We start from the raw sequence: 14286 nt of genomic DNA, 5'->3' as shown, positions 1-14286 counted from the left end.
TGGCAAGTTGTGTAATCATCGTTTCCTTTCAAAGATGACTTCCTATCTTTCCTCAAGAGCACGCATTTCTAGACTTTTAATTAAAGCTCCTAAAATGCAAAATGTGTTCACCCTTCGGTGGTTTTTTTTTTTCATTCATTTCTTTTCTTTTCTTAGGTTCAAGATTCAGTTTTCCGTTTCCAGTCAGTGTCAGTATATGTTAGCATACTCTATTCTAAGTAGATCATGCTCCCGTAGATTGGGGGGTGTGGAGCACATTGCCCCATCTCAGGCAGTGGAAAAGAAGCTATTTTCTACAGATGAACCCTTACTGGAGACGGAATCCGAGGTCTGGCTGGAGTTCTGCCCTCGTCTCTCTGTTTAAGTCACTTCCCTTCTCAGGGCTCCATCTACTCCTCTACAATGGAGCACAAAAGGAAGGGGAGAGTAGGAAGCATGTTTCCTGGGCTGCAAGCAAGAAGTGCCTTTGAAAGCCCAGTGATACAGACTGGGGTGAGGTGGAAGAGTCCTGTGTCATCTCAGGGAGCAGTGATCACTCAGCTTCAGCCAAAAACCTAACGCTACATGTCATTTGTCCACATACTTTAGAAATGTGGGGCTTTGTGTAAAGCTGTCCTATCAGTAAAAGTAGGCGCCTAACCCCAGCACCTGGCAAAAATGTCCAGAGCCCACACTAGGCACAGGGCCCAAGCTTGCTGCTGTTTACTGGAAAGAATGGGAGTCCACTCTAGTTCAAAATCTCCTCCTCACGGATCACGGGGCTTGAACTCAAAGCCTGGGTGCTGTCTCTGAGCTCTTTCCCTCAAGGGTAGAGCTGTACACTTTAAGCTATAGCACCATTTCCAGTTTTTGAACAGTTAATTAGAAATAAGAGTGTACAGGGCCTTTCTGCCCGGCTGGCTTCAAACTGTGATCCCTTCGCTAGCTTGCTCAGTAGACCATTTCTCAGTGAGAACTGAAGTTAAAAAAATCATGATTCTTATTCAGATCTAAAATAAACCAGCAGCAGCTGACTTCCTTGGCCAAGGCACAGAACTGTAGTCATGAAACGTGAGAAGGAACAAAGGCTGCTGGGCCAGAATTGTTCATGCCTGGCGATTCAGCAGGAAGCACAGAGCAGCCACTGAAATTCGGGGCCTTGACTGAACCCTCACAGCCACTAAGCTCAGGGACGGGTCTCTGAAAGTTCCTCTGAGGTCAAGAGTATTTGTTTGTGGTTAAGAATGTCTGCTGAGAGCAGGCTCTGGAGACAGGGAGTGCCCTGCACAGTTCTCTGGGGGAGAAGGGGCAGGCAGGACCCCCCCCCCCCGCACCCATCCCCATCACCTGGTCACCACCACACCTCGGGGGAATCCACTCGCCTGAAGGAGCAGTATGCCAGTAAGAAGAAAAACACACACAGACCTTTCTATGCAAGCATAAATGGCAAGTCACATTTCCAATGCCCCGATGTGCATTTGGCTTGTTCCATTTTCACCTGAGAGGGTGGTGGCTGCGGCTGTGGCGGCAGCAGGAGCCGTCAGTCATTGGGGCCACTGTGTAGAGCAGGCCAAAGAGCCCACCCCAGCTGCCAGAGGACGAGCTGACGCTGTCTGACTTGTCCTTCCACCCTACTTCTGCATGCTCAGTGGCAGGGCACCACTGCCATGTACTCTTGATTAGACTCCACTCTCCTTAGACACCACTGGAATGACCTAGGGACGGGAAATTCCCCCAAGGGATGGGGTTAGGTCAACAAAGGCCTCGGTAGCTCCAGATGGGCTACCTGCAGGCACGCTGCGGTGCATCTGAGCCACGGTGGGGGCAGACAGGCTCTGTGGCACAGGCATCCAGGTTAATTGTAAGAAACTCTGTTTTAATAGCAATGTGTAGCTATTATTAACGCCTACTGTTACTATGTCCAGAGACTAAGTAGAAATATATAGAGAAAAACAGCAACTTGCAGTTTGGCCACTTCCGTATTAGTTTCCAAACCGAGCACTTAATCTACTTTAAGCCTCTTACAATAAACTAGGAAACAGTCTTCCAGCACAGAACCTGCCCAGGCCTAACCGCTGGCAACACTGACAGGCTCTGTGCCCAGGCACTGCCGTGTCACCTCTGTCTAGCCTCATTCCTGTCACAGACCCGGGCAGTGGTAAGTGAGGGAGGGGCAATCTTATTTCCAGTTGGGGAGAGACAGGGTCGGAAGCAGGTTTTCTCTTTAATCTTCAAGTGTTCTGTCAACAGCAGAGTTGGTTGACAGTGTCATTTTCTAGTTATAGCCCATCTCCAAAGGATCAAGCAACAGTTTCACAGCCCGATGCCAAACCTTCTACAAAGAGTGTCTAGCCTTGATCCCTTAGTTCCCCTCAAATTCATTCACACACATACAGCCCAGGTTTTTAAGTAACAGACAAGATCTGAGAACAGAGCTGATCCTAGTTACATGGATTTGAAGTCAGACGTTTCCTCTTTTCCTTCTCCACCTTAGTAACTCAAGTAAGCAATTGTTGGGAGTAAATTAAAACCAGACTCTAATGGCTTGATTTAGATGCTAGGGAGTGAATTGTCTTAGGATAAGACTTGAGATAGCAGCTAAGTTCTCATTTACTCTCTTTCAAGCAAACCCTTGAAGCATGAATCAAGAATAAGTCTAAAGAGTCTTTGTATAATTGTAACAATTATTAGTTCATATTACCTTTCCTGTCAACTACCCAGAGGCACATGTTGTATTATTATAAACTTGATAGGAAGGCTAAGCTAGATCACTGAATACTAGAGATGAAGCTGCAGCCAGAAAAAATCAAAAGCCTACTTCTGTTTTCATGTATTATACTTTTCCACAGCTATGCAAATTATCCTACAAAAGCATGAAGAAAGTCTGATGAAGTCTAAGAAACCAAGAAAATAAATATGGGGTTATGGGGAAGGTTCGATTAAGTAGAAAATAATAAATTCATGCCTCAGTTATATTTTTCATTTAGCCATTTATTTATCATCCATTAAAAAGTATTAAAAGTCTTCATTCCTGGCCAGACACCATACTAGGGGCTAGGGAAATAACAGAGGCATCTAGCCCAGTCCTCAGAGAGCCTGAGAGGATGGGGAGGGAGGAGAGGGAGATGAAGAAACACTACTGGGAGGTGCAGCCACACTCGGCCGGTGCAAGCAGAGGAGCCGGCTGTGTCCCAGGAGCTGGAGAGGGAGACAGGGCAGTTCCGTGGAAACGGGAAGATGCACACTGTGGCCACACAGCAATCGTCTTCCACAGCTTGAGAATGCAGAGGAATTATTTCATGCCTTACCATTCCAATACCTAAATAGTAACAACAGCAGATGACTTCATCTCTCCCAAGTCTGTGAGAGAAAACAAACGGCAAACATAAAATGCAGGGAGAGTATTTCTGCCTTATTTAACACATAGAAACTCACCTAGCTCTCCCAAGCAAACAAATGTCACCTGCCCTAAAGCAGTATGGTACAAGGTCTTGATCCTCTTTGAATTTTCTGGATGTAAAGGTTCCTTTAGCGGATAATTTTAGGGCAACCCTCTCCTGTAGATGAATAACTAATAAAAGCAAGAGCAACATAACCCATGAGCCCAACATCCACACAGCCAGCAAACAGGCTTCAGCAAGGGCAAAGGCCTACTTGCAGCACCTCAGCAGGGCCAGAGAACTAGCCATGCCCCTCTGTTCTCTCAGGACAAATGGAGTGGGGTTTTAATCCCCCAATTCCCCCAGAGAAAGACGCGAGTATGAAAAGCCTTGCATAATTTCTTATTTGGGAACACTTTAAAGGGATCTGTGCTACAGTATTTAATCCAGAACCCTGGAACTGTCCCAGCACTGGGTACAGATTATAAGACAGTTGACTTCACACACATTGGTGCTCAAAACAGACAGGGGCTGTTCTCCAAACCTGCCAGGGTGAAGGGTGAATGGCAGCAAGCAGTGCCAGCTCTGAGCTCCGAGGAGCACGTAGCTCACTCTCCAACCTTCAGGGACGAGCTTTCCTGGCTACTGCAGGCTTTGCCTCCCATACAATGGAGGCCCCCTGAGCCTCCCCAAGTAAAGTCCCTTGCAAAAGCAGCCACAGACCTGGTTGCTGTCAAGGAAATATCCCCTGTCCTCCTTTCCTTTCCTCCTCCTTGCCTCCCTTCCCCTCTTTCTCTTCTCCTTCCCTTCTGCCCTCCCCCCCATGAATTTTCTGTTCTATGTCACTGGATTTTCAGGCCATAGATTAGGACTGCTTATACTCGGCAGGAAGCCCACGGTCATAAAATCCAAGAAAGGTTGTTTACTTGTAAGAATTGGGCAGTTAAAGGAGGTTGAGTAGAATGTTTCAACCTGAAGTAAGCCTCAGGTAGTCCGTCAGCCATGTGTGCGCCCCGTCAAGCAGCAGCGTCCATCTCTCTCTGGAGAGAACGGCCTGCTGGCTCCTCAGGTCCACCCGCCAGGCACCCAGACCAGGAAGGTTGTGTGGCCTGGAGAGCAAACCTTGGGATGTTGCGGATCACATGGAGAGGGCCACGAGCACTGCCCACAGGCCCTGGCGAAACACTGGCTCTGGACTCACAAAGATAAAAGAATGGGGTTCTTCTGCAGAAGCCATCCCACCCTCCCCCAAAACGACAGGGTGACAATGCGGACAAACTGACCGTGGTGAGGAGGGGCGGACTGACATGGAGAAGGGGTGCTGGGGCCTGGACACTCGCGACAGACCCCTTGGAGCAGTTGGCCCTCCCTAAAGCGATCATCTCTTTTTAAGTTTGGAAGCGACCACGGGATTGTGGAATATGCGGTACAAATGCGACCTGACCCATCCTTGGATGTACAAACACGACCATGCTGTACCTAGGAAACCATAAAGCTGCAATCGCATCACTCCCTCATCCGCAGGACTACTTTCCATGCTTGCCCAGTCCTGGTGCACTCCTCCACCAGCACGGGTTCTGAGCCCTCTCTCTCCTAATCACACTCTTCAGTCTGCTCACAGCCCAGGTATCCTGCAGTTTACAGGAGCGCCACTTGGGAGTTTTATAGACACACTGCGCATGGCACTCAGACACAAAGGCAGCTGAGCCTGCGCAGGGAGAAAACGACAGCTGGCTGTGCTCAGAGCAGCCCTCCTACAACCATGACCCCAGTCACTTCTCTGGACTGTGCTTCCTTTGGTCTGCTTCTCTCCCACTGGGGTGGCACCTCCTGATAGAGGCGGGGGTTCTGGATCCCTCTCAAATATGCAGCGGCATCTCAACACCAAGAGTGGGCAGCGCTGACACCGACCTGCTCTTTGCCATCACCGCCAACTACAACCTTCACTTAAACTAGGCCAAAATAACTGTAATGAATTGTTTAGAGTTGTAGACATAGTCCTGAAGGTATTTAAAATGCCTTCTGTGTGAAGAACAAAAGTTCCTAAAACCTAAAATAGACAAACTGCACTAGCTCACTTTACCAGAAGTGCAACACACACCAATAACAGACATGGCTAAGCAGAAAAAAAGTCTGAAAAATCAGGTTGTGATTTTCCACTAGTCAAAAGGGACCACTTTCTTGAATCACCAGCCCAGCCAGAGGCATGGATGGCATCTACAACAGTTCCAAATTCAGGGGTGGGGAGAGAGGAGGGACGGAGCAAGAAGAGGGACTGCAAGAGATCTCTGTGCCCACAGCTAGCCAATTTATCATTTAAAAGAAATTTATCTTTATAGATCCTACTGGAAAGCACACGACTACACCCATTTCTAACAGCGTCCCATGAAGGGCCCTGCACACTGCAGCAGCTGAATTCTGCACAGCTTTCACAGCTAACTGCTTCCAGGTGCCCAGAGACTACAACTGGAGCCCAGCTAGTACTCTTTCCAACCAACCAAGGCCCTGTAAGTGTAACATTTCCCTCATTGCCCTTTTTATGGCCACAGGTTTCTCAGTTGCATAATGCCCAATAAGGGAGCAGCAAAGGGCTTAGTTTTATTGTTTTGTTGTGTTTTATTGACTGCATGTTTTATTCAGCTAATGGGTGCTGGGGAAAGAAACAGCAGTAACAGGTCAATTACACCCCCTCTCTTCCCCATGTCCCTTCAATTACATCCACACCCAGATGTTAAGAGAAGAAGAAGAGAGGCACAGGCAGGAGTGCCAGGCATTCTGGCTGAAGTATCAGAGCTGAAATCGCTCCTTTCCGGAGGGATTCAGGAAGGCCGAAGCTTTCTAAAGAGCAGTGACCTGTCCCCTCCGGGCACTGGAGCCAGTTAACTGATCTCTTCTTAGGAAAAGAATGTCATTGCTCTTTGGAGAGAAGCCAAGGAAATGAGATCCCTACAGGGGATTGTGGGGCTCTGAGTACCCCATCCCTGAGGCTGTCATCTAGCCTCACATTTCAGTGGCATCACAGGAAGGCAGTTTGCACGTACTACTTCACATTATGGCTAAAAGTAATTCACAGAAAAGCTTTAGAGTCAGAGGCCAGGGTTCAGATTTCCACACTGCAACTTCCCAGCTTTATGAACTTGAACATCAGAAGTCAATTTGGACAGACAAGGAAAAGAAAGTGAGGAGGAGGAGAAGGAAGAGGAAGAAGAGTAGGAGGAAGAAGAGAAGATGCCAGAGGCAGTGACAGCAGTGGCACCACTGGGAGAGAGTTTGCAAGAACTTTGTTCCACCGTAAGCAATGGCTCCTCATTTAAAACAATAATAATAATATTAAAGCCACGCACTGGTGACCCATGCCTGTCATCTTACTTAGGAGCCTGAGACTCATGGGTCAAAACCAGCCAGGGTAGGAAAGTCTGTGACACTCTTATCTTCAATTAACCACCAGAAAACTGGAAGTAGAGCTGTGTCTCAAATGGTAAGCCTTAAGCAGAAAACTCAGGGACAGCACCCAGGCCCTGAGTTCAAGACCCAGGACTGCACAGAAAAAAATATAGAAAGTAGAAGGGTTCTCTGCATACGTAATATTTAGTCATAGAGCTGAGGTGGAGGGCAGAGGGCAGCAAGGGCTTCTAAGAACAAATATGCCTGCCTGGGTGTTGTGGCATGAGTCTCATTGCACAAAGGCTGCTCGTTATTTTTTAAGTATTTACTAATAAGAAAGAACATGGTGGGAATATTCCCTGACTACATATATCTTCCTAGGTTGAGTGAATGTGCTTCAGCAGTTTCATTTTGTGAAACACTCGCTTCTGGTGTATGGAGCTTATGATACAGGAGTAGGAGATGGGCAGCAAAAACTCGGAGAGAAACCAAGCAAACAAAACTAGAAGACAGGCATGTGCAGACCCAGACCCTAGGGAAGAGCTCGAGCTCTGACCTTGCAGCCTGCTGGTATTTGTACTAGCAGCCAGGTGAGAGGGACCAGGACAGAGAAAATGAGTGCTACCTGCTGATGCTCAGACCCACAAGGAGCTGGAGGCCTGACTTCATTTATCCCACTGCTAAAGCCCTTATGAAAAGGAAGGGGAAGGGCCCAGTCTGGAGAAATCTGCTGCCAGCATCTCAGTCAAGACTTAGCCCCTTCCGCAACATAAGGTAAGGAGTGCCAACACAAGGGACTTTGTTAAGATTACATAACAAATGAGGAGGTCATAAGCTGTGGTGGCTTGGGATCAAGAAATCAACAAAAGGCAGCGCAAATTCACAGACCGAGAATTCCTCTGCCATGGTCAGCCTGGAACTCTCACAGGCTAGAGAACTCACCTGGAGTTCCATGCAAGATTCCTTCTTGTGAAACAAAATCAGCTCTTCCCTAAATTCCCGATAAGCAAACAAATGTTTATACAACACCCCGGCCAGGTAAACAGTGTGGAGACTCCTAGCTCAGACATCACCGGGAGATGTTATAAGGCGTGGCCGGGCTCACAAGAAGCAGCACATGCCAGAATAGGACTTCTGCAAGAGTGTCTGTCACCGTGGGGTGTGTGTGGCAGTGGTGGGGGTAATCTGTAATCAGTTAAACCTTCCTGTTAATTCCTCACAGTTTGGAGGTTTCTACTGTCCATGAGTCATTGAATATATTTTAGTTTTCATTGCTAAGCTTAGCAAAGTATTATGGAGTTTAAAGTTGACGCTTTTAAAGACAGAGTCAAAATTAAAAACCATGTTTAATCAAAGGCCAAAAAATTATTACATGCCATCTTGATGCTTTAAACTATATATTTAATGTTTTATTTCTTATATATATTATTGGTATGAAATGTTGTTTCATGTGGCACTCAATGCTCCAAACTGTATTCTTTAGGCCTTGTATTAATTGGAAATATCCCACAGGATTCGATTATGTGTGTAAGAGCTGTATTCTTGCAACAATGACAGTATTCAATTTTAAAATCTCTACTGGATTATTGTATAAGGTATAATTTGTGCCCAAATGCTTTTGTTAATTTTATACAAACTGCGATTCCTTTATGCGGGTTTCATCACACCATTGATCTCCAAAAGCTGCAATGCATGTCGACATCTCCCTGCCTGTGGAACAATTCCTCTTTGAGACTATTTCCTAGTCCAGTGTAGGCCACAGGCCTCCCTCCCCAAACCGTGACAGGCAGCGGCCCACGGAGCCGTGGAGAGGGGAGGGAGCAATGACCTGTATCGCCTACATTTTATTTCTTGATCCCACGTGATCACTGTTAAATGAAAAATGCAGAAGAAGAACTGTAATCAAGGGCTGGAGACTCAAACCCCTGGGCCACCTGTCCTTTCCCAGCTCCATGTGAAATGAGCTAATGTTTCTCACTCCTCTGGCTCTTTGGATTTCTATTGCAGCAAAAGACTTACAGCTGTTGTAACTTCTGAGGAAAGTATGTAAAAGGCATAAATAAGAACACACATGAACTTAAGCCAGTCTGCAGTTAAAAAAGGAATCCACCAGACATGGATTGAAGAATTCAGTAGTTGAGCAGCAGCTGAGAACATGGGCTCAGGCCTGCCTCCACTGTTAGTATGAGGGCCAGTGTTTACTGACTCAGTTTCCATTACGAAAAGCTCAGACACACGATGGCTGTTTATAGCATGTAGTAGATGCTCACTGCTTCCACGGCAGCCAACCAGTGTCACTGTCATTTTCCACAGTTGTCACTGCCTGCTGTGCTCATGAGGACTCTGAGGAGCTGAGGGCTGGGTACTGTGCCTTGCTACTCTACCTGAATCCATCCTATTTTCATGAGGCCTTCCTGAGCCATGGTTTGAATGAAGATGGGAAGGGAGGAAGGAAAGGAGGGAGGAAGGGAGGAAGGGAGAGGAGGGAGGGAGGGAGGGAAGAGGGAGAGCTAGGGAAAACTAGTTTCAAAGACGTCCACTGCCCACCTCTCCTAAGATCTAAGGGAACACGGTGAGGACGGGCCAGGCACCATGGCACTGAGCCAGGACCAACTTCCCCTCTCCAGGCAGGGTTCTTCCGGAGAGGAACCAAGCACACCACATGAGTAACAAGCTCACTTGGCCAATTTGTCAGGGTGGCTGTGCTAAGTCACCCAGGTGGCCGTGCTCGGTCATCAGGATGGCTGTGCTAGGTGGTCGGGGTGGCCGTGCTAGGCCATCAGGACGGCTGCTCCAGGCACCACTGGTACCATTTTCTGTCCGGATTCATTCTCCCATGGGACCCAACTGAGAGAAGCTTCCAGGATATCCTGGAAAGTGCACCCTGTGTCTAATTAGGAAGCACATTCCCCCGCCACGTCTAGCGAACTTTGAGATTCTGATACTGATATGAACCAGTTACTGCTTTGTAGAAAGCAAATACTCCTGAACTGTAATTGGGTAAGAATGCCAAGTCAATGTTTTCAAGCAATAATGTAAGAGGCCTTTTACACCAGATCTCTCTAAGACAATGGCTCAAGTGGTACACAGCCTGCCTAGTAAGCTGAGGCCCTGAGTTCAGACCCAAGGACTTCACAGTAAAAAGAAATGTGCATCTCCAAATCAAAGACTAGCACATACAAATGCACGGACCATACACAACATGTGAAGAAGAACAAGGAGAGGAGGACCCAGTCATTGCATGCTGGGTTTGTGCAGACTGGGAGCTGTGGCTGCTCTCACTATGGAGGAGAAAAATATACCAGTAATCTCAACCTACATTATAGCTTATACGTCAAAACAAATACAACAGAAACCCCAGCCCTGCTTTCTAGGGTTTCTACTTCAGGGAGCCCACTCAGGCAGCAGCCTGTCCCTGGTGAAGGTTTCCACTCTGCCAGTGGCCCACACGTATCATGGAAGTTCCAAGGAGGCAGTCTCCCCCAACCTCTGGGTCTGGCATGGACAGGAGTATTTCCAAGCCTGGGCACCACTGCCCAGGCCAGCCCTCAGCAGCCTGTCCCAACCTCTACCCACCCCAGCACTGCCAGGCCCCACCTACGTCCTTCCATTCTCCCCTACCTGTTGAGGGCCCCAAGATCCTCAGCTCCAGAGCCACCTATCCTTGGTCTTGGAGTAATCTCAATAAACAAGGCTGACTCAAACAAAAGCTAGGAAGAAAGAACCTCTTCAAGGGCCCAGTGGCAAAGAAGGCTAGGAGCTCTGGGTTTCCTTGATAAAAGGAAGGAGAATAAAAACCTGCAAAGCCTGGAGAGCAGAATATAAAGACCTCTCATCTTTTCAAATTCTTCCACAAAGACAACAGTAAGATGCAAATTGTTCTGTAACTTTATGACAGCAAAGCTATAGGAAATAAACTAAATGCTTGCAATGTGAGGTTAGTAAATTCAGTATGTTTTATACAACATAAAGGATACATTACAGACATTATGTGATGCAGGAAATTTAATGATGGGACAATATTGATATTAAATAAAATGCAAGAAAGGTAAGAATGAGTGGCCAGGTGTGTTTAAATATTTTTCCACATCCACAACTTTGAAGCTTATAGACTAGAAAGTTGTGTGTGTGTGCATACACATATAAACTTGTACTTACAAGAGAACTGTATGGTTTGGTTGTTTTTTGTTGTTGGCAGTGGTGGTGGTTTGGGTTGGGTTTTTTTTGCCAGTCCTGGGGCTTGAACTCGAGGGCCTGGGCACTGTCCTTGGGGATTTCTCAAGGGTAGCACTTGAGCCTCAGCACCACTCCCAGCTTTTTGTGTGTGTGGTACTGAGGAATCGAACCCAGGGCTTCATGCATGCTAGAAAAGCACTCCACCACTAGACCATGCTCCCAGCCCCCAGAGAACAGCTTTTATAATGACATGTTTTATCTTTATGACTGAGTTCCCCTCTGCTGACGCTGGCTTTGGCCCTCTGTCCCTGGTTGAGCTCTGGCAACCACAGTCAGCCAACTCGGAACTTTTATTAAAGCACAGAGCCCAAGTCATGTGAATCATAATTGAAAACATGCCTCAAGAGCTTTAAAAGCATTATTGGCTCATCATCCCAGGATAGAGGCCTGAGTCTGAGCTTCCCAGAACCCCACCATGCAAAGCAGAGAAAGAAGACAGGGCACAGGGAGATCGATGAGGAACTTTTAGCCTCATCTCCCTATTTGCACACCCTTTGCATGGAAAGATGTAACAAAGTCAGGCCTGGTGCTCCCCGCACAGCAGTTACCAACCTGGCCTTGAGTCAAACCTAAGACATTGCCACAGTCTGGAGGGACAGCCTCCCTGGGCCTCAGGACCTAAGGGCAGCGCTCAGAAGCTCACAGCTGAACAAGTCCTGGAGTGGCTCCGGTCCTTCGGGCCATCTGGGCATCCTGGACTTAGGCTCAGAGACTTCCCCTGAGCATCCCGTCTCTCATCTCCTAGTCAGAGTCAACAGGAGATGAACCGACCCTGGGCCCTGCCCAGTCTCCAAGAGCCTGAAGAGGTCCCAGACTCTGGGTCCACACTTCTTTGTGTGTTTTACTGCCTGTCACTTCAGCTGAAGAGACTGGTCATCTGAAAACCACGGGCACGGAGGGCCACGGAAGTCCCTTCCAGCTGTGGCCTCCCATCATTCCACGACGATTCCCCCATCAGTCATTCTAGGGGCCAGGTGTGGGGGCCCTGCAGCGAAGGCCGCCTCCGCTGGGCTCCACTGGGCTCCCCTGGGCTCCCCTGGCCCCTAGCCAGGAGCTGGCACAGTTCCGGCTTCCAGTGAGCTTTCCAGCTGATGGACGACAGCTGGCCAGATGCTGGCAGCAATTTCACAGCCCGAGGCCTGCCCTCCATCCGGCCCGTCCTGCCCCAGGGGCTGCCCGTGGGCCACAGGGCTGAGTCAGGGAGCACAGAGCCCGAGGCGGACGGCGGCCCTGCTGCCCTCATGACCGGCAAGGCGGCCTGGGACAAGTCAGGCTCCCGGCACCGCCCTGCTGCTGCTGCGAGGGTGAGGACGCTGCATGTACATGCCCGCACCCCGGCTGCCCGCACCCCGCGGTGCCTCCTCACACTCCTGGGCCTCGTGTGACCCGGGCCTCGAGTGACCCGGGCCTTGTGTGACCCGGGCTCCTCCTCACACTCCCGGGCCTCGTGTGACCCGGGCCTCGTGTGACCCGGGCTCCTCCTCATGCTCCCGGTCCTCGAGTGACCCGGGCCTCGTGTGACCCGGGCCTCGAGTGACCCGGGCTCCTCCTCATGCTCCCGGGCCTCCCTTGTATGGCCCAGGGCGCCTGCTCTTCCCCGCGCGCCTCCCCGTCCTCCTCCCCGTCCCCCCCCCCGTTCCCCCACCCCAGCCTCCCTGTCCCCCCGTCCTCCCCGTCCTCCTCCCTGTCCTCCTCTCCATCCTCCCCGTCCTCCCCCCGTCCCCCCACCCCAGCGTCCCCGTCCCCGCACCTCCACTCCGGGCACTGCGGCTCCTTCTCCGGATCACAGCCGGCGGGGCTGTGCCCGCCGCACCCATCACTGCAGTGACCCAGGTGGTGCCACAAACCTGCCGCCCGCAACCATCTGAGTCAAGCGCAGCACTGACCGGAAGTCGGGGGCCGGAAGTCCGGGGGGCCGGAAGTCCGGGGGGCCGGAAGTCCGGGGGGGCCGGAAGTCCGGGGGGCCGGAAGTCCGGTCCAGGAGCCTCCATCCTCGAGAGCAGATGTTGACTAGTCCTGGCATGGCTAGACACGACCCTGGGGACACGGACACAACCCTGGGGACACAGCCCTGGGGACACGGGCACGGCCCTGGGGACACGGACATGACACGGACATGACTCTGGGGACATGGCCCTGGGGACATGAACACGACACGGGCACGACACGGACACGACCCTGGGGACACGGACACGGCCCTGGGGACATGGACACGACCCTGGGGACACGGACACGACCCTGGGGACACGGCCCTGGGGACACAGACACGACCCTGGGGACACGGACATGACACAGACACAACCCTGGGGACACGGACACAACCCTGGGGACACAGCCGTGGGGACACGGGCATGGCCCTGGGGACAAGGCCCTGGGGACACAGACATGACCCTGGGGACACGGACACGACACGGACACGACCCTGGGGACACGGACACGACAAGGACACGACCCTGGGGACATGGACACAGCCCTGGGGACATGGACACGGCCCTGGGGACACAGACACGACACGGACACGACCCTGGGGACATGGACACGACCCTGGGTTCACGGACACACACAGACACGACCCTGGGGACATGGACACAGCCCTGGGTTCATGGACACAACACAGACACGACCCTGGGGACACGGACACAACACAGACATGACCCTGGGGACACGGACACACACAGACATGACCCTGGGGACACGGACACACACAGACATGACCCTGGGGACACGGACACGACACGGACCTCTGGAGTTTACTCAGGTGGACGGCAGCCTCGGGCCTGCTTCTCTGGACCCTGCGGGCAGCTCTGTGAACCTTCGCTTTTACCCCCCCAACACACACACCCCTCTCTGAGCAGCACTGCAGAACAAAGGCGGCCCTGGGACCCCCTCCCACTTGAGCCAGTGCCACATTTCCATCCCCCGAGACTAAGGTCAGACAGCACTGCCAGGAAGACAGTCCAGGAAAGGCCAGCCTCCTGCAGCGGGGCCTGGCTGCTAAGAAGAGGCAGCCTGGGGCATGGCCTACCAGTGATCTGGAACAAGGCTCCCCTAGCACCAGTCCCGAGCCTCTGTGGCCCCCATGACATCTTCCACACCGTGGCTCCCCCAAGCCCATTTGCATCTGGAGTAAAATACCCTAAGATTACAGCAGTACAAATCATAAAAGCTAGACCCCCCCCCAGCACTTCTTTCATTAGAAATTGCTAGAAACAGCCCCTCTGTGGCTGCCGTGAACAGTGCGTGTGGATTTGTGCATGAATTTGCTGGTGGATATTGACACAAACACAGGGATAGGCAGACTCAAGGT

This window comes from Megascapheus bottae, chromosome 30 (genome assembly GCF_031878675.1).
Source record: "Megascapheus bottae isolate mThoBot1 chromosome 30, mThoBot2.hap1, whole genome shotgun sequence".
Lineage (NCBI taxonomy): Eukaryota > Metazoa > Chordata > Mammalia > Rodentia > Geomyidae > Megascapheus > Megascapheus bottae.
The sequence above is the reverse complement of the archived record's forward strand: the minus strand, read 5'-3'. Positions refer to the sequence as shown.